The sequence below is a fragment of the Hylobates moloch genome, unplaced genomic scaffold, assembly GCF_009828535.3.
Source record: "Hylobates moloch isolate HMO894 unplaced genomic scaffold, HMol_V3 SCAFFOLD_11, whole genome shotgun sequence".
In the NCBI taxonomy this organism is placed as follows: domain Eukaryota; kingdom Metazoa; phylum Chordata; class Mammalia; order Primates; family Hylobatidae; genus Hylobates; species Hylobates moloch.
Window position 1 is genome coordinate 67,284,062 of NW_026652286.1, and position 14,635 is coordinate 67,298,696.

The following is a 14,635-nucleotide window of genomic DNA, read 5'->3' on the forward strand; positions in this document are numbered from 1 at the left end:
GAAAACAACAAAATAAACTTGTAGGAGAGGCAGGACACTGTTTTAATAATCAACATTGTCACCTTAACAAACCCTGGCATTTCTGTAGTGTTTGCAAAGCATTTTCATACACATTTGATCTTCCCAACCACTCTGAGATTGTTACTACTGCCACTTTACTGATGAGGAAACTCAGGGTCAGCAAGACCTGCGATATGGCCCATACCTATCAAGTGTGGCAGCCAGGGCTCCTGATAACACATCTGAGCTCCCTTTGTAGGGGGAAACTTCAAAACTCACAGTGGGAAGATGTCCTAGGGCAGTCTTGGAAAGAATGGTTGGGAAGAAGGCCTGGAAAAGGACTGGTGACTCTCAGCTGGCTGCTCCATCTTTAATCTTGCAGGGAATGGCCTCTTGAGCTTTCAAGATCTGATGCCTGCCTGCCCTCCAGAGTCATTACCATCTGTTACCTCTTCTTTCTGACACTCTGGACTCCTCCAAGCTTAGCCATTATGAGCTGCTACTACTCTGCTTGCCTGAAAGATTATCCATCCAGGTCGTTCCCCTGGTTATTTCCTATTCAGCAGTTGCCTCCTCCAGGGAGCCTGTCATAATCCCCATAAGCTGGGTACCCCTTCTCTAAGTTCCTATAGCTTCCTTTTGCATACTTCCCTCAAAGCAAGCATCAATTGGCTATTTGCTTAGCTGTCTTGGTAATCTTGTCAGTGCCACCTCCAACATAGATTTACAATTAAATCATTCCACTTCTACTAGTAAAACCCTAGGCTGAGCCATCATCATCTCTCACCTGACGACAGCCTCACCTCAGCTCTTACCCCCTTTAGTCCGTCCTCCACATGGCTGTCAGAAAGAGCTCTCTGGGTCTAAATGAGAGCATATCACTCTGCTGCTTCAAACCCTCCATTGCAGGCAGGAAAACTACAATTGGTGCACTGAATCTGGCCTGCCACGTGTTTTCATAAACAAAGTTTTATTGCAACACAGCCATGCTCATTTGTTTAAGTATGGTCTGTGGCTGCTTTTGACTATAATGGCAAATTGAGTCATTGCCACAGAGACCATTTGACCTGCAGAACCCAAAATATACCTGGCCCTTTACAGAAAAACTTGCTGACTCTTACTCTATTGGCTTCCCATCTGTTTCGGTGATCCACTGTTTTGTAACAAACCAACCCAAAGCGCTCTCCCTTTTTACTTCTTCCTACCTATCTCTCATGATTGATTCTGAGGCTGTCCTGAGGATGTGGGTGCTATAAACTGAATGTTTATATCCCTCCAAAATGTATATGTTGAAATTCTAACCCCTCCTAGTGATGGTATTAGGGGGGTGGAGCTTTTTGGAGGTGATACCCCATGAACAGGATAAGAATCCAGGAGGCCCCAGAGGGCATCCTTCCCCTTTTACAGTGTTGGGACACAGCCAGAAGACAGCCATCTATGAACCAGGAAGCAGGCCCTCTCCAGACACTAAATCAGCCAGTGCCTTGATCTTAGACTTCCTGCCCCCAGAACTGAAAAAAACAAAGTTCTGTTGTTTACAAAGCACCCAGTCTATGGTATTCTGTTATAGCAGCTTGTGCAGACTAGGTCAGTGGACCTAACTGAGAGCCTGCCTATGGTGTTGGGGGATCCACAGGGTTTTGATGGTACTCTGTGGTTGGGGTCTCCACACACTTCAGATACCTCTGTTAGTTCTAAGACTTCCCCAAGTGTTTGAATTTGTCCCAAGATGAGCTTGGCATGTAGCGTGGGGGCCCTTAAGGCTTATAAGGGAGAGTTCCAGGTCCTAACAGTGAGTAGCTCTGCCCACCAATGTTTGTTGAGTGAAGAATGAACACGAGGGTCAATCCCAGCCTCACCCTGGTCAGAGATTCTCTATCCTGACCCCTGGTATGAGTTCCCAGCCTTTTGGCTGCTCCCACTCCTGCTTGGCCCTTCCTTTCCTGCCCTTGCTGGATGTACCTGTCTGTCTCCTCTCTGTACTGCCCCTTGCATGGGGGAACAGTGAACTCTGCTGCTGGAAACCTTGGAAAAGGACAGCATACACACGTACATTGTAGAAGAAGGGAATAAAATGGGTCAGAATATCACCCCAGGCCCTTGCTCCAAAAGACGAACAGTTTCTTTCTGCTTCGAAAAATCTACTCAGTAAGGCATAAAGCAGAAGAAACCTGGCAATTCTGTTTGAAATAGAATCCTCTTCCTAAATTACCATATTTCCAATTAGAACCACATCTTCCCCCTGGCCTCTGCCCCCTTGCTCTCTCTTCTGTGCAAAGCTGTAGTGGGGAAATGTGGATTCCACTGATTAAAAGGAGCCTGTGATGGGCCTGCCACCAGCGAGTTCTGAAGAGACACATCCCATTAAAACAGACAACATTTTCAAAGATCCTAGTCAGCATTTCGTCTCCTCAGCACTTTCTCCAACATGTCAGTGTTACCTGTGGCAGTTCTTCTTCCCCTCCCCGCCAATATGAAATTTAGGTCAGTAACTGCATAATCCACAAAAACAACCCTGGTTGCCTCCTCTCCCTCCTCCCACCTTGGGAGTTGTATGTTTGCAAATACATAACTGGCCCAGTCATTTCCCCCCAGCAGACTTCAGGGTCTAGGGTGGGAATTCAAGCCTGGCAATGCTGGGAGGCTGATGGCACCTGTCATGAGACAGAGACTGAAACTGATGATGTGATTCAAGAATGAAATAAAGCCCAGCTCCCACCCAGGGGGCCAGCTGAGCTGTCTCATTGTAACATTAAACTCTATATTCTATCTTGCAAATCAACTGTGTGACCTGGGAGAGCCACTAACCCACTCAGGGCCCAGGTTTTCATCCATGAGATGGGGTGAGCTGGCTGAACCTCTACACCTCCCCTGCTGCTCTAATGCCAATACTTCTCTGCTTCCACAGAGCCTTTTGGAGGCAAATACTCTTTCTCGGGGGTAATGGGGGTGCAGGTCACCCCACTAATCAGCTGAGTGTAAATCTGTGGCCACTCATTTCTGGAGATGCCTTTGTGAGACCTGGGCAACCCCATTTCCCAGACAGAGAAATGCCACTTAGCCAAACTAGCAGAGGGAATTGGCTTCCTGCCTAAGCATCGCGCTTGCCATTGACACAGCACTGTTTTCTCAAACAGGAAAGTAAATTCTGTGCTGGGAAAAGTGAGAGACAGAGTAGGCAGGCTGGAGCCAGCCCAGGGGAAGAGGACATAGAAAATGTCTCCTCATACTCCTCCTCCCTTAAGCAGGCCTCTCCAGTGCAGAATTCCTGGCATTTATCAGAGAAAAGCTTTTCACTCTACATTTTTCTACAGTAAAAAATAAGAGAGATAGACCTAGGAACAGTCACCCTAGTTTTGTCTAAAAGACAATCTGATCGCAACTGCAGCCTGGAGAGGGCACACGGGGACACACTGGGTTAGGCTACGGCCATTCATCATCTGTTGGGTCACACTTAGCTACAGGGACACAGAGCTGGAAGGGATCTTAGGTATTATCCAGTCCAACCTCCCCAGTCTCCAGGTGAGAAAATGGGGCCAGACAGGGAAGGTGACTTGCCCTGTTCACACAAGTTCCTGGGAAGAAGGCAGATCAGGTATTTCTGACTGGCAACTAAGGTACTATCCACTATCTTACAGCCTTCATACTATCCTTGTTTTCTTCTTCCCTGTTTGAGAATGAATGCAATTCAACAGGTATTTATGGAGCCTTTGCTTTGTTCCAGGCACCATGTTGGGCATTGGGAATGGAGAAATGAATGACCCAGACTATGACCTCAAGAAATTCACTGTGTCCTAGGGGAGATATTTATGTAGAGAAAGAAGTCTAGGTGAGCATGATAAACCCAGGCCAGGCCCCTCACCTGAGCTCCTGAGCAACTGCCCCTTCCTCAGTAGTTTCACTGACTGCACTGAATTATGAGTTGATTCTACTCAACCCTGAGACCCTGGAAGACAAGGGCTGGCTTATTAATTTGTGCATCCACAATGCCCACAGCAGTGTTTAATACATGGATGGTGCTTAGTAAATATTTTTGAATAAATATGTAAATGTTTCACTTAAAACATAGTAACTAGGGAAGTGATTTAACATTCCTGTGATTCAGTTTCTTTATATATAAAATAAAAATAAGTATTTTATTTTCCAACTCTCGTGGAATAGCTTGAATTAGAACTGAGGACTATAAAAGTATGTGTGTGTGTGTATATACATATATATATATATATATATAATATGCACACACATATAATATATATGCCTTTAAAATAATATATACATATTATTTGTATGTATATATGTTTTAAAATTAAATATACATACCTTTAAAATAATACATAGATAAACATTATTTTTAAGTGTATTGGCAGGAAGGCAGTGATGACCTGAATTGTCAAAATCCCAAAGAGAAAGAAAATGTTACCCCAACATTTGGAACCAGTTTTCCCCCTTGATATGGTTTGGCTCTGTCCCCAACCCAAATCTCATGTTGAATTGACATCCTCAATCTTGGGGAGGGGGCTGGTGGGAGATGATTGGATCATGGGGGTGGATTTCCCCCTTGCTCTTCTTGTGATTATGAGTGAGTTCTGATGAGATCTGGTTATTTTAAAGTGTGTAGCACTTCCCACTTTGCTCTCTCTCTCCTGCTCTGCCATTGAAGACGTGCTTGCTTCCCCTTCACCTTCCAACATGATTGTAAGTTTCCTGAGGCCTCCCCAGAAGCAGAAGCCTGTACAGCCCACAGAACTGTGAGCCACTTAAACATCTTTTTTTAAAATAAATTACCCAGTCTCAGGTAGTTCTTTATAGCAGTGCAAGAACAGACTGATACACCCCTCAAGGTATTTTCTGACTTCTAAGAGGCAGCTAAGAGACCCAGAAACTGGGCAGAAAATGGTGGCTAAGGAGCTAAGAAGCTAAGCAGAGCTTCCAGTGGTCATTTTTTGGAAGTTAAAAATTGGGATTAAGAGCCCACCAAGGTGGAGGGACACTGGTAAACACATGGAAGGTCAACACTCCAGGAGCAATGATGAATTGGAAACAGGCTGGACATCACAAAGACTAAAGCACAGATTCAAATCAGTTCAATTCTGGAGTTGATTAACTGACTTGTCTCAATCTGGATTGCCTTCAGAAGCAGAAGCAAATCCTCTCTGGAAAAACGTAACATCATCCAGAGCCTTGAAAGGTCTCCACCATTTTCATGCAAAATTACTGGCATTCAACCTCAAGTCATCAGATATACTAGATATCAAGAAGAAAGGCTGAAAACAAGAGAAAAATAGACAAGAGAAACAGACCAATAGAGGAGCCAGTTATTGGAATTATTAGACATAAATGTTAATATACAAAACAGGTATAACAATAATGGCTACTGATGGCAGTGGTGGCCCATCTGGAGTGGCTGCTGTGAAGACGCTGGCTGCAGCAGGGAAGGCACAGCAGGGGCTACATGCTCTGTAGAGCCCATGGGAGCCAGGAACAGGTGGGAGCCCTGTCCCCCTTTGGAATTGGCTGGGTGGGAGCCCCACCCTGCTGGGCGCAGCTACAGCCACCCAACCACGGCTGCAGACCTGGGCATCTCTGTGCTCTCAGGGGCCTGGGAATCCCCCTCAACCCCCACAGGCTTGGAAATGCCTGCTCCTGCTGCCTGGCCTCTCCCTGCTCCCAGTGCCTGCTCTGATTTCAGAGCAAAGTTGTGGCTGAGCCAAGGTGCTACTGCGACTCAGCTGGGTGTGCACGTGCTCAGGGCAGCACTGACATGCCAGCCCCCTGCTGCCTTGGCCCCCTCCAGACTTTGGGCACCAATGAGCATGGAAGGGAGGCCAAAGGCAGGGCTGAGGGTGGCTCGGAGCAGGCCTGCAGGAACCCCTCAGCACAAACAGCCTGCGTGCTGTGGACAACATGTTGTTGGCAACATGAGGCAGACAGGCTCCTGGGCAGAAAGGGGCATGCTCCACATGATGTCCCACCTTCAAGCAAGGGATGACCTGAAACATGAGGGCTGGGCTGCCAGTTCCGGGTGGAGTCCGTGGCTGGGAGTGAGAACTTATGATGCTTTATCTGGGCCCACTCATGGCTGTCCATGGATCAGTTAGCATGCACTTACTCCCTTCTGAAGCCCACAAAAACCCCAGACTCAGCCAGACTCACAGAGATGTTGGGATGACCTGCCTGCAGATAGGAGCTAACCACTGCAGGTCTCTTTTAGGCTGAGAGCTGGATACTAGTCAGGATGACTTGCAGAAAGGAGCTACCCACTGCATGTCTCCTGAGAGCTGCTCTGTTACTCAGTGAAGCTTCTCTTTGCCTTGCTCACCCTCCAACTGTATGTATAACTCATTCTTCCTGGATGTGGGACTAGAACTCAGGACCTGCCAAATGGCAGGACTGAAGGAGCTATAACACAAACAGGGCTGAAACACTCCCCCCTGGCTCACCACATTGCAGGCAATGGAAAGGAGAAAAGAGTTGCAGCCCTTCGTGGAGCTCAGATCTCGGGGGTCCCTGAGCCAGGGCTATGACACCCTCTTTGGGGCTTTGCAGTCCCTGGTGTCTCCAAGATTCCAGGCACCACTGTGTTCCCCTCATTCAGAAATGGGTGCCCGCAGTGGAAGCTGCATGTGGTACATCTGGTCCAGCTGGAGCCTCACATGGAGCCAGCACCTGTGCCAGCACCTGGAGCTGCCTTCTCTGCCACAGCAGTCAGCACGCCTGGATGTGCACAGTGGCCGGACCCCACACTCACTCGCCCACACACCGCTTGCCACTCTGCACCTGGCTTGCCCTTGGCAGGTGTGGGATCAGGGCCGATAGTGTGAGCCAAGCACAGCCTGCCAGGCTGAGTGGGTGGAACGAACCCAGTGGGTGCAAGCAATACTCAGGCAGAAGGCGCCACCAGCCACAGAGGTTTCCAGCTGGCAAAGCGACACCCCAAGGATCCCATGACACTACTAAATGTGTTAATATGTGTTTAATGCTAAGAATAATGCCTGGTGCATAGTAAATTGATATATGTGCTTGTTAAATATAAAAAATTATTTTGGAGTCATGTTCTGTTGGTGGAACATTCAATGGACACTTATTGGGTCAGGTAGGTACTATGCTAGGGTCTATGAACAAAAATAAGGGGAGGGTCCTGACTTCAAGATGCTCACAGTGGAATGAAGATAGAAATTTCTCAGCAAGGGAAGATCTTAAAGGGTTGTTCTAAAGAACAGAGAGAGAGTAATAATCAGAGGAGAAGAATATTGGGAAAATAGATATAGGTATACAGAATAGACAGGTAAATAATATGGCAGATACTGTGGCCAAAGATATGGCCAGCTGGAGTCTGATGTCTCATCAAAGCCTTTGGGCATTGGTTGGGATCATCTCCCATTCCTGGGGCAGCTAGGACAGTACCCCATTTTACATGGCAGAAAACAGAGGCCCAGAAAGGTTAAGGGATTTTTCCTGGGCCAAAAGAGATTTGGCATTGAGGCCAGGACAGCCTTCTGACTGCCAGCCAGTGCTCTTTCTCTTTTCTCATTACAGCGCTACTTCAGAATATGTGACTCCAGGCCAAGGTGAAGGAAGACACACATAGCAAGAATCTCTCCAGTGGTTTTCTTTAATCCTCCTTGGCAGTGTGAGTCTATATTGCCTTTTCTAAGACTCAGCTTTTAAAAGGCTGAAGATTCTGATTACTTCCCAGCTGAGGGTCTGCAGGTGTGAGAAACCCTGGCTGAGCCCCTGTCCAGGTAGGAACCCCTCCAGGATACTGATGGGCAGCATGGCTTCATTCCAGAAGGCCAGATGTTAGAGCCACTGACCATCTGCAGCTCACTCAAGTTTTGTAGAATGTGCCCACTGTCAGAAGGCCATGGGAATCACAGGCCCAGGCCCCTTGAGGTTTCCCCACTAGCTTGCTGCTTGGAGAAACGGCCAGATCATAACTGAAGATTTATGGCTCCTTTGGTTGGAAGGCTCCCATCTCTCCTGGCCCATGTGACCTTTCTTGTAGTTGTCTCCATTTGCTTTTGGCTTCTTTGCATGGAAAAAAAAAGGCTGTACTCAGGAAGCTGTACTCCAAGGGAATAGATAGGACAGCTCACAACAGCATCATGGCCCCACCTAACAGGATAAGAGCAGCATACCCCAGAACGGCATTCGTGGAACGGTAAGCCTATTTTGAGTAGATGCCTGCTGTCTCTGTGAATGCATGAGACAGTCTCCTTGCATGGGACCAATGCCAAGTCCTTTCAGGTAGTGAAATGTCAAGCACAGGCTGTGCTGGAGGAAGCTCTCCTGGGAGGGCAGGTGGAGGCGACTCCAGAGTGGGTGGCTGGAAAGGAAAAGTCATCCTGTCTCTATTTAAGACATGACAGCAATATGAGATGGAGGAACATGAAGAATACCATAGGAGGTCACACGCATGACACACTTATGCCCCACACTCTGACATTTGTTGCTAGGGCCATGCTGGCCATGAAGTCATTACTCAAGTCAGTCTCGTTTTCTTCCTAAGCCATTGATGAAGGAGAAGAAAAAAGGGCTGGAGAGCACTCTTGGCTTCAAATCTCAGCCTCCCTGCTCACCAGTGGGGTGATGTGAACCTTAACCTCTCTGAGTTTCAGTATCCAACCTGTAAAGTGAGGATTATGATACCTGCCCTGACAAATTCAGAGGATTTTTTTTGAGGGGCAAAAGAGCTTGAACTTGTGTGAAAAGCACTTGGTTAATTATAAAGCAGTGATGTAGTCTCCAGATCTGCTGCCTGTTCACAAACAATGTTTCCAACTCACAGAAGGGCCTGGGCCAGAATGCAAATCAATTGTCACAAACACACTTTAGTTCAGGGGACAGTGTTTTTATAGTAAGACTTTCTCATTTAAGGATGTAATGCTAGGGCAAATTCCTCATCTCATTGTGGATCTGGACTTTGAATAGCACTGCTGTAAACACAATACACATGGACATCTTTTGGCTTAAATTCCCTTATCCCAGGTCCCCTGCTCTCTCCTAACCCTGTCAGCCTATCCAATTGTTGAACACTTACTCATTTTTTAAGATATAGCTCAAGCATCTCCCAAGCAAGATCCCTGGAGCAGAACCAATTCCCTCTCCCTTGGGCCTCCACTGTGTGGCAATTATGAATGCAATATCTGTCCCCCAATTAGGCTGTAATGTTCTTGAGGTCATCTATGTGTTCAGAGACTGGCATAGAGGAGCTTCTCAATGCGTACTTGTCTAGTGAATGAAAGTTAAATTATACAAAGTGTTGTGTCCGCTCTGCCTATTTCTCAGTTGGGTGCCATTAAGTCTGTTGGAGCCTGAACAGCTGCCAGGTGTGGTGATTAGGATACAATCCTGCCTGAAGGCCGAGAAAGGAGCCAATAACCCTTTGAAATTTAAAGACTTTATGGAACTTGATTCATTTACCACACAATTATTAGTTACAACCATGTGGCAGGCTTGCCGTAAGGCACTGGGGATACAACTATGAATTAAATACAGTATCTGCTCTTCAGAACATGCAATACCCAGCCTACCTGTGTAGGCATATGCTTATAGAAGGTGGAGCAAGGCCTGTCTCTGGTACCTGGAAGTCCAGCATCATGTGTCCACCCCTTGAAGTTGGGTTAGGCAAGCTCTTTGTAGGCTGAGGCGTTAATAATATGGAGTGGGTCAAAGTCTTGATTTCTGAAGAATCCCTCAGAGCCTCACTTGCAGGTGGGAAAAAGGATTGCTGTTTAGATGATAGGACAGAGAGGTTAGGATCAAGGAAGCGCAATCAAAAGACAGGGGTCCAGCAAGAGAGGGCTCAGCCTAGTTCTTAGGCCACAGTACCTTTCCCCCTGATCTTCCTGGTTACCCCTTGTCCTATCTCTAGATGCCGCTCTTGCGTTTGGTCCCTCCTTCCTTTGGACTGCCACCATTTGTTTAGTTTACATCATTCTGGCACTTACTCAGCTCCTTTATAACTATTGGTTTGTATGCCTGCTTCTCCTCCTTAGCTGTGCACTCCAGGAGACACAGACCATATTTCCTTCCTTTTATCTTTGGCCCCAAAAGTGTATTTCTTGAATAAATGAATAATTATCTCCATTTATACAAATGAAGACCTAGGCTCAGAAATACTGTGCCCTCCAGACATTACAGGCTGGGTCAAGATGTGAGCTGGATCTTCTGACTCCTGCCTGGGGCTCTTTCCCTGAGGCCCAGCCACACCTGCAGGATGGCCCCAGGACCATCATTGGAACACTACTACTCTAGATCATCTTTCCCATCCTGAGAAGTAGAAACTGAGGCCTAAAAGCAGCTTATGGTCTGAAAGTTTGAAAATAATGGCAAAGTGAGGGCCTGAATTAAGTTTTCTAGTCTCTTAAGTCAGCAAATCTGGAAGTCATTCTTGACATCTCCTTCACAAGTCATCTCCTATTCAAATTGTTACAGAACCCAGCTAGGATCCACTTGCCCAGTGCAGTAAGGCTAAACATCCACACAGAGGTTTGCAGCAGGATAAAGGAAGGCATTTATTTTCAGGGCACCAAGCAAGGAGAACTGGGCAGCTCATGCTTAAGACTCATCCTCCCTAATGGCTTGCAAGTAAGGGCTTTTAAAGGTGGGGAGGAAGAGATTACAGGCAGTCATATATCAATACACAGAGGCTATCCATTGGTTGAACCTGAAAAGTTGGAACATCTCAAAGCAGGGGCTTATAGGTCATAGGTAGATTCAAAGATTTTCTAATTTGCAATTGGCTCAGGAGACAAAGCTTTGTCTAAAAATGTGAGGTCAGAAAAGAATGCTGGTTCTTGCTCAGGGGCATAGCCTTACCTCCAGGTCCCTCAGGAAGAAATTTAGAGCAAAGAACAGAGGTCAGAGTTCAGTTCTCAGCCCTCCCTTATCTGAGACCTATGTGGCAGTGGGTCTATTTGATGGGGGCCTGGGGTTCTGCAAAACAGCTCAGGGACATAAGTTGAGTTATCTTTAGTTTTTAGAGGGAACATCTCGTGACTCTAACTTCTTTGGCTCTTGTTTTAAGCTATTATTACCTTCTTGCTTATCAAGTTGCTCATTTACTTCTCAGGGCTACCTGGGTGCCTGGAATTTCCCCTGAATGAACCCAAGATTTTCCTTTATTTCCATGCTTAGAGCTGGGGACAGCAGGCCTTTAAAAGGAGTCCCTACTCTGTCTCAAAATTATTACTAAATCCAGTGGATTCTGCCTCTTTCATGTCTCTCATTTCTCTGTCTCCACTGTCACTGAATGAGGCCTTCAGCAGCCTCCTTCAGCCTTCTCCCGCCCCTTTGACCCCATCGTTATCCTCCATACTGCAGCCAGAGTGGTCTTTCTAAAAGGAAAACCCAGGCATGCCCTTTCTCCTTTTGTCTGACTTCTCACTTGTCCAGCCTTCTTTTCAGCATTCAACCCCTAACTTAGGGGGTTTCCCCAGACTGCCTCCCCCTTGCCAGCTCCAGCCTTTAAAACCCTCTCACCCTGCTCTGGGGTCCCCAGTGTCAGTCCCAAGGCCTTGAAACCACATTTTCCTCTGACCAGTCCCTTTGGGTTAATAAACTGGTTGCTCATCCGCCTAGCTTTGATTATTATCTCAGACTCACGCTGATGCCTCTGACAATCTCTGTGGGTTGGTCCAACAGCAGCCTCATCCCTATCTTATCCTTATCTCACTCTCTGAGTGACTCTAGCCCCTGAGTTATCAGTGTGGGTCTGATCATTTTAGCTCTCACTTGTCTGGAAGGGCTCCCAGAATGAAGGAATAAATGGCTCTCTCCACTTTCTCTCCTACTTCTTACTCAGGCCCCAGGATCCTCATCCTAGGCAATGGTTCTTAGACAGTCCTCCTGAAGCTCCCTCACTCTATACTTATCCTATCTGAAGTGACCCATTCTCCAGAGTAATATCACCCTTCCTTTCTCTATCCCCAGACCAAAACTTCCCTCTCCAACAGGGTGGCTGATACAGAGAAAGAGTGCAGGCATGGGCCTCAGGAGGCATGGGGTGTAGTCCCAGGTCCTGTCCCTTAGTTCCTGTATTCCTGTGTAGCTCCTGTCAGTGAAAGGTTCCTCCTCCTAGAACTGAGGTGAAGCTCAGCAAGACCATAAATGTGACAGCTCTTTATATAAAAGCTCATGGCTGAGAGCAAAGCTGAAACAGTGGGAGATGGATTTCCAAGCAAGGCTTTCCTCTATCGTGATGCCCTGGGCCTGCCAGTCTTCCTGAATTGAGGACCACCAATCCACTGCTTCATTTCTGTCTTTCCAACGCCTATGCCAAAACCAGGGCTGGTGTTGCAGCCCTCCTGTTAAGAACTACTGATAGAGAAAGTCCCAGCCACAAGGCTGTACTAGGCTTACAATAAGGCATTTAGCCTTGTTTTATCTTACGTGATCTTGGCAACATTTTTATGAGTCAGGCAGGGAAGGTATTAATATCTCCATTCTATACCCAAGGAAACCAAACTAAAAAATGTGGAAATACTTGTTTACAATCACAGAACTAAACTCAATGCCAGGTTTCTTGAACCTAAAGCTATATTGCTACTCCTTGTAGACCAAAGTGATATAATTGATGAGGGGGCCTCACTCCTTCAGTTTTTCCTTTCCTTCCTGCCTTCTTTCCATTTAGTGGAATACTGGGAATAAAAAGAGACAGGCTCAGGGGCGTGGGACTTAATCCAAGGTAATGAAAGCTATCTTTAATAGAGACGAAGATCCCACAAAGAGCTTTGGGGCCCAGGGTAGGGAGCTGGGAGATAGGAACATGCATCTTTCAAAAGGACATATAAGCTCTATACAAACAAATGTGCATAAGGAGGACAGCAATCACTACCTGGGAAGAATGTGCTTCAATTTGCCCACTTCCTTTAGGCTGTATTCTAACTCCATGTGAAAAGCTCCTAAGGGTGACAGCGACAGGGAGGTACCCATTTTCAGCCCCCTCCTTGGAGACTGTATTGAAAAGTGGCCTTTCAGCATGGTACTGAAGGATGACTAACACCCCTCTTTTAGGCTAACTTGGAGGAATCTAGACCTGTCCCAACAGCTATGATTTAATATCCTTGGCCCTCTGTCATGCAGAAAAGATTGGGGTAGGCATGTGCAGACAGATTCAGGCAGCCCCCAGGTAGCTCTTTACATGAGCCCTAGGCACCAAAAGAAAGGAAAAGGCTCAGAATTTCTCCCTTTCCAATGAATCCCCCATAGTCTGGGCCTCTCAGCCCAGCTCCCTCCCACACACTCAGCTCCCCGCTCCTCTCTGAGAATCACCCCACCCACTGGCCCCTGGGCTTGGAACCCCATAGCCTGCCTGAGTCAGCATGCCCTACCTTCATTCATGCTTGGTTCTGAAGGGGTCCAGCGATATCAGTAGTAACCCTGAGGCAGCCACTAGCCAGCTTCACTTCATAGCTTTATCTTCAGTTTCCTCTGCCATAAAACAAGGGAAATGATTATAACTCCCCTGCTCTTCTCACAGGCCTGTTGTGAAGATAAAATGAGATAATTCAGGTGAAAGTGTCTTGCAAATTCTGAACTATAATTATGCTCACAATTATTAATATAGTAGTATGTCCACTGCCTTATTTGGGCCTTGAGATTCAGGGAATGAATCCAGGTGGGGTCTGCAGACCATTTGCAGGAAGTAACCCACAAGGGTCACGGGGATGTGCTGATGAAAATGCACTGACTGACATTTTAGGGATAGAGAGTGAAGGGGGCTGCTTTACTCTCAGAGAGGTATGTAAGGTAGCATTTCTATGTCTTCTCTTTAGAGAAAGAAAGATGTAATGGAAGCTCCACTGTAATTAGTTCCCTGACCACTTCTGACAATAGCCAAACAGAAAATTCAAATCAGAACTCTCCCACCCTGGATGGTGCAGTTTGCTTTCCCAGAAACACCTGAAATCCCAGAAGGCACCAATTGTTTCTTCAATGCAAGTCTGGCTGCTCAGCAGAAGCACTAAATGGCTGGGAAGAGCCCGTGTTTCTCAGCCTCCCAGAATGGGGCCAAGAAGGAAGAGGAGGCTAAGAAATGGCCATGCCCCTGGAGTTTCATTCACAGAGCTGGGCTGATCTTAACCACTGGAACAGATTCTGTCCATACAGAATCTAAGGCTGTCAGTGTAAATGGACCTAGAAATATCCATTAGTTCCACAGCTTATGGGGCCATCTTTATGAGCCACACCAATTGGGAAGATTTAAGAACTGATTCAAAGGAGACTTAAGTTCAAATCCAAGCACTGTCACCTAGAAAAGCCTAATAAGATTCCAGGATCTAAGGTAAGATACACTGAACTCAAATTCTAACTCACGCATTTGCATGGTATTTGGTGTAGTTTTAGATAAGAAGCCAAGTGAAAAAAGTAACAGTATTCACTTATTTGTGGTGTTGTAAAGAATGAATGAGATAATAAATGACTGACATGTAGAAAGTATTCAATAAATTCTTGCAGTTCTGAATTGCTTCACCTAAGAAGCTTACACCTGGGAAGGTAGATAGACAAGGCACAAGACTATAATTATTTGTCATAAGAAAATTCGTTCAATTGCCCAAGCTAGAAGCCCAGGAGTCATACTTAACTCCTCTCTGTCTCACATTCATCAAGGCCAGTAAGACAGGTCTAATGC

General features: G+C 46.5%; 1 protein-coding gene across 1 annotated transcript in view; it reads right to left on the reverse strand.

The window, feature by feature from the left end:
- The window catches only part of MRE11 (MRE11 homolog, double strand break repair nuclease), a 353,252-nt gene that overhangs the window by 278,287 nt on the left and 60,330 nt on the right, over window positions 1-14,635 (reverse strand). The window contains exons 3-4 of the mRNA XM_058446191.1: window positions 13,335-13,485; window positions 9,534-9,730 (exon numbers count right to left, since the gene is read on the reverse strand). The gene's annotated coding sequence lies outside the window, so the exon portion shown is untranslated. The remainder of the gene's footprint in view (window positions 1-9,533; window positions 9,731-13,334; window positions 13,486-14,635) is intronic.